Here is a 22511-nt window from a genome sequence, read left to right as displayed (position 1 = left end):
CGAGACACATGCACACACATGCATGTTGCTTATACCATACCACCAACTATAAGCTCACATAAGCACACATAGGATGACAATGCATAATGTATACACATCCAAAACATAAACCTACTGCTTACACATCCAGTCACAAAACATAAGTGCATCTTCACTCTGAAACACACACTCCCAGTCCATGGTGTACACACACACACACACACACCGCACACACAGACACACACACATTTTCTCTCTCTGCAGGATTATGACATGTTATTAATTGCCACCATTATCAGCGACAGCTTGCCCGAGAACTGGGCCCTTCTCTGGGGGCGTGAGGCCCGGTGTCGCAGAATACAAAAAAGTGAGAGAAAGAGAGAGAGAGAGAGAAAGAGAGAGAGGGGGGGAGAGAAGGAGAGAGAGAAAGAACAGAGACACAGACGGAAAGGGCACATTGAAAGAGTGAGTGAGTGATAGAGGGAAAGAGGAGGGCGAGACAGAGGGAGAGGGAGAGAGAGAGAGAGATGGTGAAGGTGTAATGCGTCACACAGCGCGATGCAACACTCTGCCCAAAAGGGATTGTGGGATTGTGAATAATTTATCAGAAAACATTTTTCTTGGTCCTTTCCACAGACCCACAAATCCTCCCTGAGCTCTCTTTAGGCAGAGCTGGAGATAATGTACTGTGTGAGTGTGTGTGTAATGTGTGTGTTTGCGAACATATATGCTGACGCTTGGCTCACACTCTCATACACAGCGATTTAAGTGGACATCCACACAGCAACATCAATGTCGGTTTATGTATGTACTGTAGGAGTGAACTCCACAAAGGCACATGTATCTTTTTGTGTCACGAAAATGTAATTGGATGGTGGATCACAAATGATTATAAAGCCATTTTCTATTCACACTAATTTATAAACAAAGATATCATAAAACAACTAATCTCAACACTGAATTAGTGACACAGAAATCTCTGAACCTCTTTACATGTGCACTGGCCCGTCTAGATCTCTTCCCAGCTCATATGTAGAGAGAGAGAGAAATTGATTAGAAGGAGTTTGAAGGAGAATTCGATTGTCAACAGCGCCTTGGCATCAACTCCCCCGGCCCATTCATCTGTAGCAGCAGAAAAAAACAGTTACGTGAACTGTCACACCCAACTCTACTGTTAATTTAAGGTAATTAGCGAGCGAGTGATTCCCAATACATCATGGTGCAACTGGCAGACTCCACAATATTTCACAGCCAATCTGTTACCTCTGCAGCGCCGCCTCCTTCCCCCTCCCTCTCGCTCTCCGTTTCTCTCATTTCAGACACACTAACTACACATGCAAACACACTTATCCCTGCTGACAAACACAAACAGACAGATATACTGACGGGGTTAGTGCAGGGTTAGCTAATGTGTACAAGCTGTATGATAACAGAAAAATCTATTTTGTGGTAGTCTGTGCAGCTGTCACAGTTTAATTTCTAGACAACATAATGGCAAGCCAGCCTAATCCCATACAGTTACATCTCAGGTTACTAAAATAAATAGTTTTTTTTCTATGACTTGAGGTAACCAAAGTCATATGTGGCATGTTTTGTATATATCAAAATAATGTAATAAATAAAAACAGAGAGCTTGCAACTCACTAGTAGTCACCCTTCCCAGAGACTAAAATATGGAAGTAAACAATATTTTGGCAATAAAGTATTCTTTCATCTACATCGATACCAAGAATTTGCACCTTGTTTTAGACATATATGTCAGTTAGCTTTGTGCAAATATTTTAGACACACACATCTGGAAGTCTGGTGGATGACAAGCATGCGACAATTTAATGCATGCTACCCCATTCGTCAATATTCTTAATTATTGGCACTCAGAAGATTCAAAGACACCATCCAGTAGCCTACACTCACAAATGACACTATAGAAACTTCAGCTGAAGACACTGCAGCTCTGTAGCTAAGTTAGCCATGCTAGATCCTTCCTAGGGTTTAGTGGACAAAGATGGTATACAGACAATGTGATGTAAATTAAGAAGGGCGAGAAGCCAGGAAAGGGGAGGGGACACCTACATTTGAGGTGCTGTTGAACATGCAGAAAAGGTGTCAAAATAACGGCTGCGTGCTCTGAGGCATCCCGTTCATTTCTGACAAAACAAACAGATGTCACATGTGTACTAAACATACCACTCCACAGCCACAAAGTCTTTTAACTCTCCGAGTTCAAAGATGGTGATCTAGTGCTTAGGTACTTTTGGTTTAGTGTTCATGTCTGAGAGTGTTTGCTTTGAGAATATGGGAAGTTGTTAATTTGTATTCGAGTGAGTCAGTAAATTTACACACAAACACTGTACAAAAATGAGAGCCAACAACGTCTAACATCTGGGTTGTATTTACTCATATGCCTCAAACGTTGGAAACAGGGCTCGGGATGTAGAGACAGTTTAAATGAAAGATTCTATCAAAATTCTTCAGGCACATTTCTGTCTAAATGCACTGAAAACCTTCTTTAAAAGTGCATTAATTGATTAAAATGTCCAAAAATTGTAAAATAAATAAATAAATAAATAAAAAATGCTCTTCAGAATTTCCCAGAGCTCACTGTGATTTGTTCAAATTGCTTCTTTTGTCCAGCCAACAGTCCAAAATCAAAAGACTCTTCATTTAATATCATTCATGACAAAGATAAATAGCAACTCCTTACATTTAAGAAGCAAATGTTTGAGTGTTTACAATAAATTCTCTTCCGATTGATTAATCGACTAAGCCTTGCAGCTCTAGTTTAAATGTGTTGACAAAAGAGGTAAAAAGATCATAAATGCAGAGTTATAATTCCAAATCTGAACATGTACAATAGTCTCATGTGTCGTCATTATCTACTAAGTAGTCATTAGATGCTGCCACTAAAAACTTTGGCATTCATGCTTTATATACTATTTAGCAAACAAATGCTTATTTTCATGACAGCATGTGAAATTTAATGATCTTAGAAGTTTAAGCAGTGAAAAAATTCAGCTGCTCAGCAACTCAAATCTGCTGCGACCATTTGAAAGAGTAACTGGGCTAAATAAGACATGTAAATGCCTGAGGAGTTGTGCAGTGCAGCAGTGGCATGCTTCCAGAGTCATCAACCTAATAGTTATATTATGTCCAGCATGCTGAAGAATGGCAGCACATTACCACTCTGTTCAACAATTGATAGAAAATCTATTAAGGAAGCAATAGTTTCATATACCAACAGCCATGAGGGAGGCTTATAGCTTTAATATTTTGTAAAAGCCGAATGGTATGTATGTACGGCTGTGCTCAGTTTCAGACAGTAAGTGAACCAGCAGGCCTCTGTCTCAGACAGAGCAGCTGGGGAGGTGTGAGACTACTTTAGCTCGCTGCACCACATCAATCTCTTAGAGGCTCTAAGACATTCACACATTCATACACCCACACATGCATGTATCACACTTGCACTCATACATACACCTGTCATGTTCTATAAATGGTACTATGTTATTATAATGTAATGGATAATGGTTTAAGTTTTGCCATCACAGTGGCCATGATATAAATAGGGCAATGATACTGGCAATGGTATAAATAACCATGAAAATGGCTGGTGCACTAGGGCTGGGCAATATATCCCTATCATATTGTTATTGTGATATAAGACTATATATCTCTAGATTTTGGATATCGTTATCATCAAGTGTGTCTTTTTCTGGTTTTAAAGGCTGCATTATAGTAAAGTGATGTAATTTTCTGAACCTACCCATTGTATTTGTTCCAAAACATGTTAATTATTTATTATTATAATATTGCAATATTATTTCAAGGCCATATTGCTAGGCCCTAAAGGCCCAAATACTGTCCTGTGGCGTTGACAATGGCACACCATGGTACACTAATGTAACAGTTGCCAGACTATTACTGTAAGCGTTCTAGCTAGGTGTCAGCCATTGTACAAATTCTAGGTAAAGTATGCAAGCCTAATTTAATGTCACTTTTTGTGCAACTGGATTTTGATCTCCTCTTTAAGACCCTGAATCTTGAAATAATCATATCTAAAAAGTTTTTCTAAATAAACATACAAACAAAACAAACAAACAAAGTGATTTACAGGAAGTGCGGTACTGTATAAAGAGGGGAAAAGAAGTTATAATTTTCAAGACTCCACCAGCATGGAGTTGACACCACAAACACAAAACCCACAAACCTGGGGAGGTCAGTGGGGAAAAGATTATGAGTGATACCTCAATAAGGTAGGAATAAGGTAGATAATCATAAGAACTAGAGGAGGCAAGTTCTGAAGAATGCCTTCAGCATTCACAATCAATAAAACAGTGGTGAGACCAAAAAGTCAACAAAAAACGGAACTTGAGAAGGTCATGGGACTCACTGCAGAAGACAAAAAGGCGAGAAGGCACTTGTTTGGAGTGAACTTTCCTTTTTCCCTTTTTTTGCCTCCCATCATTTGTTTATGTGTAATCTTTTGTTTGTCTTTTAAGGTGGTTTCACTGTCATCGTAGTAAAATATGGGGCCTTCAAGGGATCCTCTTGATTATGTTGCTGTGTGTTTCTGTATGAGACTGCAATCAACTCTTACCTTATTGTGTGGTTAGCAAACATAAACAGAGACAATACCATAAACACCCACCCTCCCTTCGATCACCACGGTTTATGCTTCCAGTGGGCACGGCACAGACTTTCAGAAGGGTGGCACAAATTAACCTCGTAGAGTTTGAGTCAGACTGCAACGTGGAGTCCCCTCAGGCAATGTTCTTGAAAAAGAAAAAAGAAAAAGAAAAGTGATTTTTTTCCATTATATAATTTTAATAGTATACAATATATAGTCAAATATATATTAACTCATATTGTATGTTCTGATTATTTTTTCTGCAGGTGAGCTGTCAATTTCATTTTCAGAGCCTTACTTGAGGGTACATTTCTAATAGGAGGTCAGAATATTGATAACAATAAAGGAGTAGGTTTGTGCTTGCACAGCAGTGAACAGTCGATACTGTCACTAGGCTGCTTTTAGGCTTGTCCTGATGTCTGATGGACTGTTAATGGCCGGTGGAGCAAGTTAAGGTTGGATGAGTGAGCATGGCCCTTTCTACTTTAAACACAGTGGCCACAGTGCTTTCCTCTGCCTCTCAACTTTCTTTTGTGATTACAGTTTTGGATGACTGGGCAACATAGAGCCTCTGTATTGACTTTCACTAAGTGTTCCTGAGCCCATGTAGTAATATCCTTCATACAATCCCTGCCCCATCCTTGCTTGTGAACGACTGAGCCTTTCAAGGATACCCCTTTCATACCCAATCATGCTACTATCACCTTTTACTAATTAACCTGTTTACCTGTGAAATGTTCCAAGCAAGTGTTTTTTAAGTAATCCACAACTTTCTCAGTCTTCTGTTGCCCCTGTCACAACGTGTTTGAAACATACTGCTGGTATCAAATTCAGAAAAAGCATATATTTACAAAAATCAATGTTGTTTTCTGAGTTGTTGAGGTAAGACAATATATTGTCTTTGTACTGTTTTCAATTGAGCAAAAACCAAAAAGGATTAGCACATTAACAAATTTAGTTAGAGTTATGTTTAACACAGTACCAACTCTTTGGGGGTTTTGGGGTTGTATGCTGTATTTTGAAAAGCATTTTGGTGTTAGCGTTATAGCGTTCTCACTATAATCTTCATATGCTGGATTGGAAAAAATGCTTATGATACAGCATACTCATGTCACATACTCACTCGTCTTACAAAGGCTTTACTCTTTTTGGGGCTACCCTTTATAGCATATATATGGTTTTGAATTAACTGCTGTTGTCAACTTGGCAGCAAAAGTTTGGAGATGAAGCCATACAGAGAGCGTGGGACAAAGGCCATGAAGATCAGCAGTGCGAATCTGCCTGAGTGCCCTGCGCTGTCAAACTAGCACCTGGGAGCATTCAGTGCATTTGGAAGAGAATGTGAGATGATTGCATTCAGAGGTTTTTATCAACATTGTCTCAGTGGAAGTAAGACAGAGGGAGCCACAGAGGGAGAGATTGGGGCAGTCGCTGGGGTCTGTAACAATCTTCATCTGATTTGTTTTTCCTCTTCGCTGCCTCTTCTATTTTTCTCATTGTACCTTTTCTGTCTGAGTGAAAATGTGAGCAGACTCAGATCTTCAGGTTGCTAGGCAACATTGGCAGTGTGCAGGCACGTAACGTTTCGTTTTGGGTCCTGTTTTTGGTTGTTCTTCCCATTTCCATCCTGTTGGTTCTCTACCTTCCTCTCACCTTCCTGATCCTCCTCTTTTCTTTTCCTTTGTTCTTTCTTTTACCCCATTTCTTTTCCTTCCTCTCTGTCTGTATGACTGCACAGTAGAGATTTCTGCGCCTGGGAGATGTGCAGTGCTTCCAGCCAGCAGGAGCAGCAGCAGCCGTGAGCATTTATCAAAGCCGTGCTCCGTAATGACCACTCAGCAGTGGGGAAATTGAGCTGACCCCGAGGCCAAGCTGTTAGAGGGGACTGGTGGGAAGGCCAGCGGGGTCAGGCCATCCTTGTCCCACCCACTTAGTGGGCATTTAGCGCTGAACCATTAGTTTACTGTTTGGAGGCCTCACAGCTATCCCTTGCACAGTACACACACACACATACACACTGGTTCTTACACACATTGCCGACAACAGCCCCTCCGCCTAATCTTCAGCACTTCAATGTTTACCTGACACAAGTTGTAAAAGGAAAAGAGTCAAAGAAACCGAGGGGGTAAACTTTGTTGGCTGCCAGTAAATGCTTAGACTTGGCACTATCAGGAACTATTTCTCTGTTGTTGTACTGAAAGCAGGTCAAGACAATATGGGCAAAGTAAATGCAGCTTAATTTTACATTTTCTCTAAAGGATTTGGTTTTTGACCCCAGTGAAAATCAGACAAAAAAAATGAGTTGGGATTAACACTGGGAATTAAGGAACATTTTAGCTGATGCTACACTGCATTGCGTGTTTGGTTGCCGAACAAGGTGATTCAACATGAATCATGAATGAAGGAGTTCAGCGTGTGATAGACTTTTCACTGGCTGATTGAAATCAGACTGCAGTCACATCACCACCACAGACTTTTTTGTCTCACACACAGTAAACACAGTTTTGTTCACACACAATCAGACACAGAACAGCACACATATGTTTAGAAGTAATGTCTAATCATTCCTTGTTGAGTCAGTGACACATATTTTGGTCTGACAACAACTGTTTAATGTCTGTTTGAGAAAGAAAAGATGAAGTCTTTGAATAATAAATTTGTGATAAATACACATTTAAAAAGAAAGGGTGATCATCTGTAGTATCTCATTTGACCTTTGTTTGTCTCTTCCCAGACACTGTGGAAACATGACAATTGCCAGAGCTTGTTACTGCCGGGAAGCAGCATTGAGACAGATCACTGGTTCTAGTTAGCATTATTTAACTCAGCTATGTCTTCAGGCACTTGCTGACAACAGTCCAGCAGCCGCCACAGGGCGAAAATCGCAGGGGAGCCGCACACACAGACAATCAATATGGACGCAGATGGGAAGAGAGGTGGGGGCAGAACAAAAAAAAGAGCTGGAATAGTCATTTTCGCTTGAGAGGCGCTCCCTTGAAAGCCATGAAATAAAAACCTGAACTTTAAAATTGATAAGGATTGATTTCGCTGACACGGGATCATAACATACACCCCTTTGGAGACTGGCAGCGTGAGGGCTTACAGATGCCTGACGCATAAAGGAGGATGGGGAGGACGTAAATCTGACTACAGCACAGCAATTAGCCTTTTACTGTGGAAAAGATATGGAGAATCTTTACTGTTTCATCAAATGGCATTAGGCACGCTCCGAGCCTGGAGGTTTCTCAGGGAAGACAAATGCTAGAATAAACTTGTTTGGACAGATGGATTGGATGGAATTCTTCACAAAGTTCACTATTTTCCCTCACAGATCCATATAGATCACTAGCAAATGGTTAGTTCATTATGTGGCTTCTATTAAATGTCACATAGTGTTTGAGCAATAAGTACAGGCACAAGCTCACCCTAAATGACATTTTCCACAATGTTTTCAAAGACAAAGTGTGCTGTCAGATACGTTTTGAATAAGTTGATCTCAGTGTTTACTGAAAGCAGCTGAAAAGTAGCTGATTTCATGGGAGGAAAAAGGAGTTTAGCATATAATATGTAACATTTCTGCATGAAAATGTCTAAAAATGAGCAGACCTTGGTTACGTTTTGTGAACTTATATTATCCTAAGTGTTCAAACCTAAAGAAAATTGTAATTTTACTCAAGATAACAACGTGTTCCATTTGCTCGGCTGTCACTTTAACTGTGGCAACAACAGATGAGACGTCAGGACTTCAACAAACGTGACTTTCAAACATTACCTCCTCCTGAGTCAGATTAGATGGTGTTTTTTTAACAATGAAGACAACAACTCCCATGATGCCACGCTACTTCACATTATCATCAAACTACATCTTTTGTTTTCATTTTGATGAAACCGACCAATCCCTAGTAGCAGATAATACATACAGTGTGTTTAACACAGAAGCTGTTTTTATTCATTTAATGAAAGTAAGGCCTGACTGTTTTAATGACTATTCATTTGCAAGCCCCCTAATTATGTTATGAATCAGAAAACAACATTGTTTTTAATTGCGCTATCATGTATGCTTTAAAAAACAAATATTCAGGCCCCAGCATGCAAATTAATTACTATTCAAATGAGCATGGTGCAGCAGAGAACATGATTAGGTTAAAGGAGAGAGAACTTGGTGCTAATTCCTACTCAGATGACTGATTGAGAGAAATGAACAGGGAGGTCTTGATCAAAGCTAACATTGTAAGCTAACATTGTACTGTATGCTGGTGAGCAGATGGTGAGCCATAAATCCTCACCCAGGCTCTGACACATATTAGCATTTAGTTAGCAGCCCACAGCTTGCCAGCCATTTAGGTAATATCTCCATCAGATCACTTTGGAAATGGTGATGGAGTGAGTTGGGGGGATTTTAATGCTTTCCATGACTGTATTGTGCTTAGTTAGACGGAACTCTGGCTGTGCCGTGAAGTGTTGCTGTTCGCAGCGGTAGGAGACTGCATGTGTTGACAAATACGCTCATCACTGCCCATTTAGCTGCATAAAGCTTTCACTGGCACCAGCAACTTGTGTGCTAACATCATTTACTTCTAGTGAACACACTAAGTGCCAATACAATCAACTCACAATGTCACAGATTGGCAATAGCGTTCACATCCTGGTGAAATGCTCAGTAAGCGAATGTATTTAAATAGTCTGAATTTACATTGCATGCTACCTAAATGGGCTTTTCAGAGCCCATAACGCCCACACAAACATTTTTAGTCAGATAAATATTGTTTATGCACTGTGTACACGGATATGCCTTTTAAAAAAAAATGTTTTAGCACAATAAATTTGGATTTGTCCTACATGTGTAAAGTCTACAAGGTTTGCCTTAAAGCCAACAAGGTTTATTCTAAATGAGATGGTCACATTTTAAACCATGATCAACTTCTCATGATAGCTGATATTTACAACTGCATCATCACAATCGCACTAACAAGTCTTTAATCAAATATTGGTATCCGACACCCCTGATTCTAGACACACTCCTCATATTGTGAAAACATCAGCAGACTAAAACAATATTTAAAAGTCATCGGTCCAACAATTTCTTTATTGGCACACAAAGATGCCCGGGTGACTGATTTAATGCTACAGTTTGCCTAGTGGATTAAAGATTTTACAGCATATTCAGTTTAGAGCTGCAACGATTAATTGTTTAGTTGTCAACTATTAAATTAATCAGCAGTTATTTTGATAATCGACACTTAATTGCATTTTTCACCATTTTCTCAGATTGTATAGACCAAACAACTAATTGATTAATGGAGCAAATGCTCTACGGATTAATCAACAATGAAAATAATCATTAGTTGCAGCCTTCATTCATTTACCAAGCTGGAGCCAATAACTGAGTTTTTCTTTTCCTTCATCATCTTTTTGTTTAGCTCCTTCCTTTTGTTTTGATCTGGGTCTTTTTGTGTCTATATTAAAACATTTAAGGATGAGATGTGTCATTAATGAGGCTTCAAAAAGATGGCATGAGATATCCAATGCATAGATCAGGGGACTAATTTAGGAGAAAGGATTTATTTCAAAACCCAATTAATCCTTTTGTACAGTATAACATCCATACCTCCTGACAGAGGTGCATTCAGACATTATCACATACATATTGTCGTTTTAACATTTAAATCTTTTTTTTACAATGACTTTGACTTCAAGAAGCAAAGATGTTTTAATCATGTCTGACAAAATTATGGTTTTGTTTCTCTTGACTGAAACATTTTACTGTTTATCCCATTCAGATGTTACATTTCTTAGATACCAACAGCTTCAGTTTCTTTTTCTTACCCCATCTTTTGATTTATGGTGACAGACCTCTCTTTTAGTTTATTCTTGGTTTATGAGTTTGGCATTTAAACCGGAGAATGCGCTATCTGATATAGAAACTAATAAAAAAAATATTTTCATATTGTTAATCACTGTTCACCACATGTGTAAAAACTTGGAATTTTGTAAGATACATATTGACTGAGAGTGTGCAGTTATATGCATGCATGCATTGCGACACACACAGAAGAAATGCTGTAAACTTACTTAGTGACACTCACGTGCTGACAGACAGAGAGAACGACTCGCCTGCTGGATGGATTGGGTTGCATTCTGTTCAGCTGATAGTGAAAGGGCACCAGTGAGAAAGAGCGAGACAGAAAGTGCAAAACTCTGTGTGTGTATGTGTGTGTGCGTGCTGTGCGTGCACGCGTGTGTGTGCATGTGTGTGGGGTTAATTGTGGTTCAACTGTGAGGAACAGCTGAGAGAGCTCATATATGGCACAGAAGAACAAGCATGGTGACAGCCAACTTGACAACACAACCTGTTTTATGGTGACAAGTGTGTGTTCATGTGCATGTGCATGTGTGTGTGTGTGTGTGTGTGTGTGTGTGTGTGTGTGTGTGTGTGTAGTTGAGAGAGAGAGTGTGACTGGGGGCAGAAGAAAGTGTGAGAAAGAAAGAGTGAAGAGTGTGCTAAAGAAAGGCAGGTGAGCAGTGAAGTGCCTGTCTGCCCACCCAACATGTTCACACGCCTCCTTTAAGAATAGCAAACAGTCTTGGTAAGCGACTTCTACACCAGGGGTGCTGATGGGGAGGATTGTGTAACTATGTATGGTGTGTGTGTGTGAGTTAGAGAAACTGAACTGAAGAAACGCAAAGAAGTTTGACTATCCTTCACCTGTCATCTTAAGCACCAACAGGAAGGGATCTGAGAAAGATCATGGACTGTTTCCTGTTACCCATGAGGCTTAGCACGGACGACAGCAGTCAAGGTGCGGTATACTTTACACCAGGTTGCAAAATAAGTATTTGCCTGGCTTTGTGTGTGGCTCTGCCGGGGCTGCAGCTGTGTGTGTGTGTTTGTGTGTATTCCTGATGCAAAAGCATGGGGTTCAAATCATCAAAGCAGCTCTCCTCAGCTCAGTTTTCAGTGAGCAGCTAAAGGTTAGACTTATGTGTTGCTACTTACAGTAACACACCGAGACTCCTTTACACCGTATCATTACCACTACAGAACTCACTTGTCAGTCACGTCGATCCAGCCAAGTGAAGTGGGTCATTTCAAAAAGGCGCACACACACACACACACACACACACACACACACACACACACACACACACACACAAACACACTGTTTGAAAAAGCTGTTCCTAATACTGTTACCAAAGTGCAATGAAAAGTACTTAAAGTTAGCACCTAAATACATTTTTCTGCATGGTAATTTCTAACTTCTAAACATTTTGTCGTTTACAAAATAATGCCGAAAATTTATAAAGAACAAAGCTCTCTCTTCTATATTGTAATTTATTTCAAAAAGTCGAGACAGTACAGATTGTTTCCTCTCTTTTGTGACTTAAAAAAAAAACATTTTTACATTGCTGACCCTTATTCTTTTCAAATTCAAATTCTCTTCTGATAAACTAAAGCTTAAATTTAAATAAATAGATTTTTTTAGAGCTGTAACTGTTTTGATATTTCATCAGTCCTCATTTATTTTCAATCAAGAATTCCAAACATTTGCCATTTCCAGCTTCTCGAACGTGAGGATTTGTCAATAAAATATCGTTAAGTTTTTGTCTCTTGGTTGGTCCAAACCAGCATTTTAATCTACAATATAGTGCTGCTTGGCCCAGAGTCCTGTAGGTCATTTCTCTGTTAATAAAGTCGTAAATATTTTGCCACCCAATTTGAAGAAAAGAGCTTTAACCCTGCATCCCACAGTGAAGAGCAACTTGTAGTCTTCTTGTGTATGTTCTGACCAGAAATAGGTCTGCGACCCTGTCTGGGGTCACCAGCCATAGTTTAAGAAACGCTGACTGTCAGTGAGTTTAAGACCTTTATAGCTTTCTTTCATGTAGCAGGAGGCTTACTTGTTAAAACTATTTCAGTGAAAGGTTGAAGCTGCTTCTGCAGTCCTGTGTGTTCTTAATGACATGACACATATAGAATTATCCTTGTGTATTAATCTATCCATTATCTTATTACGAATTAGGAATATTGTGAAGCTAGATAACATAAATAATTTGCTTTTTGTAGTGTGATAACATTGCATAAGCTCTGTATTGATTTGGCACTAATGCAATACTAATGTGTTTTTTATTTGGGCATTGCACAAGCTAGTGAACTTGAATAAAGGAATTGTAAACAGTTAAGGAATCAGTGTCAGATAGTGTTAATTCATTTTCCACCTAAGAAACAAATTAAAAATAATCAAATTAGTCCCCGGTCTGTTATTTTTGTTACATAAATACTAAAATACATTCTTATCACTGTTAGCATTTCAAGCTTGATCGACATTCAAACGGGCAAAGTATCCTGTTAGGGTCTATTTTCAGGCCATATTTTAAATCAAGAAGGAAGCATCCACTGCCACCAAAATAGAGGTCACATCAAAATCAAATGTCACGTGAAATAATTACGATGATGGGAATCATATCTAGAATTTAAAGTACTTATATTTCTCTCTCTGATCTATCAAAGCTATATGGGAACTTGTTGTTCATCAAATAGTTTACATTGCCTAGTCACTGGAAAGATAGAGTGACAGTAAGACATGGAGCAACTGCCGCAGACTGAATTCAAAGCGACATCGTTGTGGTATGCGTCTCAGCATGCTGAGCCACCAGGACGCCAGATCTGGTCTTTGAAGCCATTGCGGGTTCCCTGAGGCCAACAGCAGCAGTAGCCGGGGGGTATCAAATGTGTTAGAGCTGCCCCACTAATAAGATAAGTGGGCTAATGCTAGCACTAGAGGTTTGCCACTCATCTCAATCTGTCGTGTTTAACAGTCTCAAAGGAATAGCTCTCAAATTTAAATGCTGGACGGCTGTTGATGGAGTGGAGAAGTCATGTAGTGTGTGTGTGTCTGTCTGTGTGTGTGAGACGGGCGCAGAGCAGTGAGAGTATGTGTGTGTGTGTTTAGATATGTGTTGGTGGGGAGTGAGCATGGGTGGAAGCAATGTAAGACGCTGGCTAAGTCTTATGGAACATCAGTTGACACTAGAAAAATACAGCTGCCGATAAATCTCTGACAACAGCCCTGGACTCAAGTTTCGCCCCATGATTTATCGGAGTTGTCCCTTTTAGACTTGCCATTTGGAAGCCACGATCTCTGTAGGTCATTTGTTCAACTAACTTTTAAACTTTAATACTACACAAATCACAAATGTATGGAAACGGAAACTCTGCCTTTCTAAAGATAAAACAAGCCAGATGTCATTTATCTGTTCTTTATCTTTTTACCCACCTGGCACTCTGATTTCTCTTGATTTAAAAATTGTCTCAAATAATCAGTGATTCAGTTTGGATGTTTATATTTAACCACTGATGCACCCAACACGTGCTCTCAAAATGTCAAGTGTCTGTTTGAAAACTGGGCTTAATTGGAATATGTGTGTGCTTTAAGGTGAAAGCTATTACTCTCATTCAGTACTTATTGATCTGCACTTGTAGCACTGATAACTTCTGCACAATGTTTATCAGACTGAGAGGGACTTGTCCAGACACAGTTCCTCTTTTATTTGACAAACATGAGCTTTTAATAATAGAAAACCCCTATCAGGTGTCTCGATGGTTCAGTGTGCTGTTACACATAATAATGTTTTATGGGTTTTAACCTGGCCCATGGGGATTGTTGCTTGTCAGCAAATGTCCTCATAAAAACAACGATTTCACAATTTTCCTTCAATAAAAAAACGTGTTTCGAAAACTTAAATTACATAATAATTATAGGAATGCTAAAAGTAACAAGACAACTAAATTTAGACAAAATTTGGTAACAGATATTATATATTAAGACCTGATACCTTGAGCATGGTACGCCTTCATTGCCGGCATTTTGGCACCACACGACATGTCAATGCATCATTATTCTAATTATATTCATGCTGTTCCATTACATCACTCACCACACAACCATCTTCATCGGCAAACAACAGGTGTTCGTTATCATATAATAGGTGTGATATCAGCAATAAATCAAATACAGATCATACTGGTCCTGTCGTAAATTATAGTTATTTAGACTTAATAAAGTCCTACAATTTTAGCTATACTTTACAAGCTACACTATATTTAACAACAGTTTATTGTTTACTTTATATGTCAGATTTCTTATTTCTTTAATATTTCTTGATATTCTTGATACTCATGGCTCCTCTAATTATTATATTTTTGTTAAAATCAGTTCAAACCAAAACCTGTGACTGCAGCAATGAGGTAAAGTCAACAGCATCTGAGGACAAAAAGTCATCTGAAAAATAAATGTGAGAAGTAAGTACACTCTGCCAAACACTGGATTAATATATCAGCTGACAGCATGCATAACTTGGTAAACATTCAGATTAATATCAAAACAACTAACAGCCCTGTTAATTTGATAAAATTGACATAATTGTGACAACATTTGTGTTAGTCAGTGTTGTGATCAGCCGTCATCAAAGGTTTTTTTTTTCTCCACTATGTATAGATTTCCAAGATTTCTAAGACGTGCTGGCATAAATCACTGAACTGGCCTTTAGAGGGCACTGAATTTGATCTAAGCTTTCCCCACCCGAGTTTGTTTGCTAATGGCCGTGTGGACACCACACACTCTTAACACATTCAAATTCCCCCCATCGCCTCCCGTCTCTGCGATGAGACAACCTGGAAACTACCGTCCATGACTGAGGAAGCTGGCACTCCATAGCAAGCACCTCAATTACAAATGTTATCAGTCCGAGGGAAAGAGAGAGCTTAACACTTGTGTCTGTTTTTCTCATCAGTGGCGGTTGGATCGCGGCTTGAGGATAGGAGAGAAGGAGTCAGGAGAGACAGCCACAGCAGTTTGTTCATATGTGTTCTTGTGTGAAAGGGAGTGTACGTGTCTATCCTCTAAAACTCGACCCCCCACCATCCCTTAAATATCCTGTCGCCTTCGGTGTTTCTTTCTTGCTGTTCCTCAGTATCTTGACTCCTTGCCCTCCGCAAAACCTTAAGAACCCAATCGTCTCAAATTCAGCGCACTGAAATAATTAAGGGGTTGCATGCCGCCAAAAATAAGAGTGTGTGTATTTTTGAAGTGGGGAGGGGACAAGTGTTTGGAGTCTTGGGATGCCAGGATGCCTCCGGCTGGGTTCAACTTGTTAGGAAAAGTGGGTATTGCCTTACACTTCCGTTGACAAGACTGCAGTATCAGTGGTGGTGGTGTAGGGGGGGTGCGTTTGGTGTCAGCCACCCCTTGGCTGACCCCCCCAAGGATGTGCATGTTTACGGAGGTGTTCTCACAAACATTTGCCCAGCGCAGCGCGACAGACAGGCCCCATGGGCATGAAGAGGTGTTTACAGTCATCTTGTGATTTTTACGTCACCACAAGCACTACTAAATACACAAGATGCATTGTGAGGCACTGCGTTAATTACGACAATGATTCCAAATAATACTGCGCTCAGTTTTGACTCATCATAGGTCTCAACCTGAGCTCTTTGAAACATAAACCTTGTCCCTTGCCAGCTGTTTAGACTGAAAGCACACACAGACACGTTCTTCTAGTCACCAGTGAGACGATGAAACACGATCCCCGAAACACTGCAAAGTTGTTTATAACACTATCTGACAGGATTTTACAACTCAAGAAGTAGTTGAAGTTTCAAAGTGACAGTCATTTTGTGTTGAACTGCATCGCCCGCACGAGTCAAACTTCAAAGTTTAGAAAAATGTACTCAGATGTGGATAGCTGCAATAGATGTCATAGTTCAACGGCAGATCTCACACATGTTTTGGTGCTGTTCACAAGTCACAAATCACTCGATCGAAATTGTCAACCCAGCGTCTGCATTTGCACCTTTGCTGTTCAGAGAGACAAAGAGCAGACTTTAAAAATGAATACAAAAACATGATCGCTGTCTCAACTCAACCCAAATTCTTCTATGTGGCTGAGGAATCTAGTGATTTTTCTACAATTGGAGAGTTATGTGCAGTCCGATAATCATCCAGTACTTTGATAATGTGAAGACTCTCTCTACATTTAAAAGTCCTTCCCTGTACCCTGCGCTCCATTTTAGCTGGTTCCTTGTATGTATTTTTTTTTCTTCTTAACTTCAAGAAACTTTTAACTGGTTATGAAACAGTCACAATTTATACTCTATATATGATCTATGTAGGCAAACGAGAACATCAGCGAGAAGAATGGCTGTTTCCATATAGTTATTATAGTTATTCTTAATGCTTGTCACCAGGATTGACTCCGACTTATCAGGGTTGGATAAGTCATAGAATTAAAAATAAAAATAAAAATAGGCAGAGTGCTAAAGATGAATTGAAGGGTCTCACAGCCTGAGAAGAAACGCTGCTCTGTAGTCTGATGGTACAGTTTGGCACTTAAACAAAATTTAGCTACTTTCACCATCGTCATCTTTTGTCAAAAGGGGCTGCCAGAATCAACAAATAATTAAGTTCCTTTTTTTAATGACAAATGTCATCCCGCAAGAAAAAAAACACCATTGTCCATCAAAATGACAGGACCATGACAACCATCATCTTCAGTCCACAGTCTTTTTTATGAACTAGTGCAAATATGAACTATAATATAAAAAATGTGGACAAAGAATTTCAGAAAATGTATAAGCTTTTAAAAACTGAATAAAGATCAAATATTTATTTGTTGTGGTAATAATAGATGCAGAGGAGGGTTGCAGCATATTTCATGGTGTACCGTGGTATGGAAATTGAAGGTTATCATATATTTGCTCATCGATGGAAAGGAACCATATTAGTGTTATTTTAGAAAAATGTGAAATTATAATAAAGTGATTGTTCAACCATTGCAACTAATAAGAACAGTTGTGTAATATCGTGTACCATGATTTTGTGAAAATGGGGTGAGCTCTGAGACGGTTATCGTACTGTGAAAACCTCACACTGTTGCATCCCTAATCATGCTATGATTTTTTTTTATAGTAAGAATTATACCTGTAGTATTGTGAATGATATTATATGGCACAGCCCTGCCTGACACAGATGTACGAACCGAAACATATACACAGACATAATGAAACATGCTCCACATAAACCAGTATTCATGTTCACAAGCAGAGACGGACAGTGATCACATACACATTCACAGTCACATACACATCACACACACACACACACACACACACACACACATACTGACACAAACACACACACACACACACACACACTCAATTCATAAGCATGCAGACTGGGGAGCAGGCGTCCTTTTGTTGGAGGGAGAATGGGAAGTGTGAAGGACGTGACGAGGGAGATAAGTGTCCTCCAGGGCCCTGAGGTTACCCTAATGGTGTCATACATCACCCCTCACAAAGCCATGCAGAGCAAAGTTGTCAATGCATGAATGCTGCACTATTACTATCGGCCATTTTAATCATGGCACCTGTCACTGCGCTAATCAACACCATAACTTCACACTGGAAATCACTCAGAAAAACTCTCTCATGCTGCTGTGTACCAGGAACTGTATACAACAGGCAGTAAGTTATGCAGAAGGGTCTGCTGGCTGGATGGCGGGCCGCTGTACTGAGGGGTTGTGACTTTGTAGTGCATCATTGCCCTTGTTTAATGGAGGCTTGGCTTTTCCTAAGCAGTTGTTGTGACAATGCTAAATGCCGCTTTTATGAACGCGCTAAAGGGGCTTCCCCCCCACTGTCAACAACCCCCCTCCAAACACAGGCACACAAACAGCCTGTCCAGTGTTGTCTACTGGACACACACACACTGAAAAACAAACAAGACTCACAACAATACAGCTGTTTCCTCCCTGTCCACACAGGTCTGTGCATTTTGGCCTCCTTCTACACTAAACTGGAATATGTCACTTTGAAAGTGGTCCCTAGAGTTGACAAATAATCATTTTTTGGAAGCAGACAGGAATTTGAAGGAAAAAAACACAAAAAAATATTGAAAAAAATAACTCATTTTGAGTAGTGTATATTCACATGTATGTATAAACTGCATAATACAGTACAAATCAAGCTTTCAGAATTTTTCTGATAATCTCTGTTGGTATTAATTCGATTTCAGATCAAATTAATCATTTTAAAAACTCCCCACTTTGGCTCTGATAGAGCGTAGTAACTAGTAACTAAAGTTATCAAAGAAATGTAATGAGTAAAAAGTATGTTATCTGCCTCCAAAACGGAGTTTTTCATAATGGACCATCACCATGTTAACTAAATTGATAACAGCTAGCTAGCTAACAGCAGTTGTTAGCTAGCTAGCTAGCTATTAACAAGCTAACACTAGCAACATAACCAAGTTAGCAAATGCAGTGACGTTTTCTGAATGCTGCTTTCAAACACGTTAATGTAAACCATGCTGGTTAACAGATTTTATATACAACCTTTAGACATTACTCACCCTTATTGCTGTTGAAAACTCTGGCAACAACCTCCAGCCTCTGCAAGGAAGTAGCTAACTAAGCTACAATTAAACGTTAATCAAAGACAATTCCACACGATGCGTCAGCTGACTCACTTTTGTTGACTGTTACAAACAGTTGTGCTGTTAACTTCTAGACTGCTTGGTACAGAAACACTGGCTATAAAAAAATGAATATATGAAGGCTAGCTAGCCTGGTATAGTAACATTATAACACCAGTAAACATATAAGGCTGTTTTACATGTCATTCTGACTTGTCTAACATCGCAGGTGTAACTAATTTGTTGCTAACACTGCTGACCACACAGGTCCTCAAGCTGTTTAAAGGGCCAGTTCACCAACATTATAAAGCAACATCTTTTCTGGCGGCATTTAGCCATGTTAGGTCTCATTGTATTTGCCTAGCTTTTGGCCAGTCATGGAGCGTAACTAAGTAGGCTACATTTACTTAAGTACTGTACCTTAGTACAATACTCAGGTACCTACTTTACTTGAGTATTTCCATTTTCTGCTACTTTATCCTTCCACTCCACTACATTTGGGAGGTAAATATTGTACTTTTTATTCACTGCATTCATTTGACATTTTCAGTAGCATAAATTTAATTATATTATCGTCAATTGGATAAAACCTTTTTTTTTAATAATGCTGATTGCCAAATATTGGATCCAATAATTGGCCAAACGTTTACATTATAGATAGCTGAAGTCATGCTGTTTCTGGTTTGCCACATAGGACCTCATTTCAGAAAAAACTTTGTGTGGTAGTGAATTGTGTCATGAATCACATATGAATTAATGAAATACGAGACTGTGAAAAATACATAATTATGAAGACTACACAGCCAACGTGTTAGTGATGTCATCTCATTGAACAGTCACCAAAACCTGTAACTTAAACATTGTGGAGCTGGTCCTGCATATTAGCAGCATGTTGATTTGCAAAAACAAATGACAAGTAAGCATCAAGTGAGTAAACCCACAGACAGATAAACCACTGGATAAAAATCCCTACGATAGATAAAACAACAACATAATAATACAATTTAAAATGTTACATGCGTTAACATATTTCACTTTACTGGAATGAGCTAAAAGTGATTTGCACCATAGCAGTAAGTCTCCAAGCTGTTGAAATGTTGTCAAAAATGGAAAGTGTTGCACATCATGATTGATGTCCAGCCCAGTGTGCCTCCTCCAGTGGCATCATGTCAGCCCCCTCTGTATCTTCTTTCAGACTGAAACACTGTGTAGATATGGCTCCCAAAATAAAATGAGACCCAGCAAAGAGTTATGGGGGCAGCTGGAGAAGGGCTGGTAAAATATGGATGATTTCTAACTATAAAGATACTGATATCTCAATATGAGTGATGGAAACATTCATGGTGTTGGTTTCAGGATGGTTGGACAGCCCTGTTTGGGTAGCACTGGAGAGACACTGGGTCAAGTTGCAAACTATTAGCATTCCTCTGGATCGAGGCTGTAAGACGGGCTGCCTTGCCCTTTGCACCGACAGGACAGGGACCGATGGTGAAGGAGGCCAGGGTGGGGAATAACAGAGGAAGTGAGAAGACACTGATGGTGGAGATAAATGATGGACACAGAATGGAGGAGAGAAGGTGCACAGGTGGAGAGAAATGGGATAATGTGAAGAGAAAAACTTTTTTTTTCTGCATCTTCATTAGCTGTCTATCCAATCTAAATTTAATTGTCAATCAAATTCTATTCATTTAAAAGTAGAAAGTAGAGTAAAATAGTTTGTTTTGATTTTTGGGTGAAAATCAATAACAAAAAAGTCAGGGGAAATTCAGATTTCAAATATAAGTCTGCCATTGCAGTACTGCAGTGCAACTCATTCTGGCTACTGTTTTTTCTTTTACTTGCCTTGTAGGGACTTACTTGCCTCCTCTTACTCCAGGGCATAATCAGCAGGCCTTTAGTGTTTGGGCCCCTTTTTTCTCTTCACTTTCTATGACTGGAGGTGTTTTCTGAGCTGTCAACAAAACAAGATAACTGTGTTTACTGTAAACTAAAGTGATCAGCATGTGGTCTTGTAGCAGGAAACTTGTAGATGTAAGGAGATAAAATCAAGGTGAAAACTATGGTCACCGAACTCTTTCATTTTTGGGAGATCATTCTTTCATCAAATCTGATCGTTTCTAAAAAGAAATGTGTGAAGAACCAAAAAAAAAGAGAAACGTGCTACAAACGACTGATTTTAATTTTGGGTTTAAAGAAGGAAAGAAAAAAGAAAATTGTCAAGTTTGTAAATCAAATCAAATCAAATCATCAAATCAAATCAAATTTTATTTGTATAGCCCAAATTCACAAATCACAGTTTGCCTCAGAGGGCTTTACAATCTGTACAGAGACGACATCCTCTGTCCTTCGACCCTCGATTCGAGTGAGGAAAAGCTTGCCCTCAAAAAAAACCCTTTTAACAGGGAAAAAAAAAATGCGGAAGAAACCTCAGGAATGGGCCCAATGCAACGTCAAATCTAACTTTAACCCTCATCCCTGTAAAGTGGGGTGCAAATTGCAAACCAAGCTTCAGCTCGAGTGGAGCCAGCTGTGAGACGCCATATTTGAGGAGGGCTGTAGAGTGGTGGATCTAGTGGCACTCTGTGTCATTATGAAACCTGTTTTAACTAATGAGATACATTATCGTTAATCACCTACTCATTAGGAGCGACACGTTGAAGAGAGACTCAGCGATGACATGCACACACTGATACACGCATACACACCTCTACAGTGACATACACACACAAAACATCCTCTAATCTCTGTGGCTTCGAGGCATCTTGCTGATTTCCTGCTCCTGAGCAGACACGCAGTTAGAAAACTTAACAGTATGCATGCAGTGACCATAGATTTCTCACTCCGTGCACACTTCTCAGCTTCAAGGCAGCTTAGGTGGTCTCTTTCCCCAGGCGAGAGGTACCCTACCCTGGGTTAAGGATTCAGAGATTCTGGTTAATGATGCCCAAGCCTCCCCTTCCTCCCCTGACGCCATTAGAACCTCATTTTAAAGGAGAGTGATGGGCCAGACTCGCAGGGTTATCTGGCCTATCTTTTAATCATAAATGAGACCCCTCCCTCTTCTTCCTCCCCCTCTTTACCTCTCTATATCTACCTCCCTCGCTCTTCCCCACTGCCCTCTCCCTCTCCCTCTGTGGGTTGAGGAAAGTGCTGTCTCAGCATTCTCCTCTTTTCTCCCCGCCCTCCACCGCTTCCTGTTCTGTCTTTATGCTTTTCCAGCCCATCGCTGATCGGGGGCATCAGTTCCACCGGGGTGACTCCTTCACCGTCACTTAGGAGCTGCAGAGTCCTCTTCTGTCCGAGAAAACGGGGGAGATGGAGGGAAAGAGGGAGGGTTGAAGGGGGGGTAGAGAGGTAAAAAGAGGGTCATGCCAATGACAGGAGGCCTTAAAGTGGCTCCTATAGGCTTCTTAAAAGTCTAGCTTTAAAGTGGAGGA

At 39.8% G+C, this 22511-nt stretch overlaps 1 long non-coding RNA gene across 1 annotated transcript in view; it reads right to left on the bottom strand.

Moving 5' to 3' along the window:
* LOC311258331 overlaps window positions 1-19303 on the bottom strand; it is an 88117-nt gene extending 68814 nt beyond the window's left edge. Inside the window, exons 1-2 of the long non-coding RNA XR_014622728.1 lie at window positions 19012-19303; window positions 4628-4751 (exon numbers count right to left, since the gene is read on the bottom strand). This is a non-coding gene — a long non-coding RNA (uncharacterized lncRNA). The remainder of the gene's footprint in view (window positions 1-4627; window positions 4752-19011) is intronic.
* Window positions 19304-22511: the final 3208 nt, after the last annotated feature.

This window comes from Pagrus pagrus (genome assembly GCF_965226575.1).
Source record: "Pagrus pagrus genome assembly, chromosome: 6".
Lineage (NCBI taxonomy): Eukaryota > Metazoa > Chordata > Actinopteri > Spariformes > Sparidae > Pagrus > Pagrus pagrus.
This window is presented reverse-complemented; position numbering and strand designations above follow the sequence as displayed.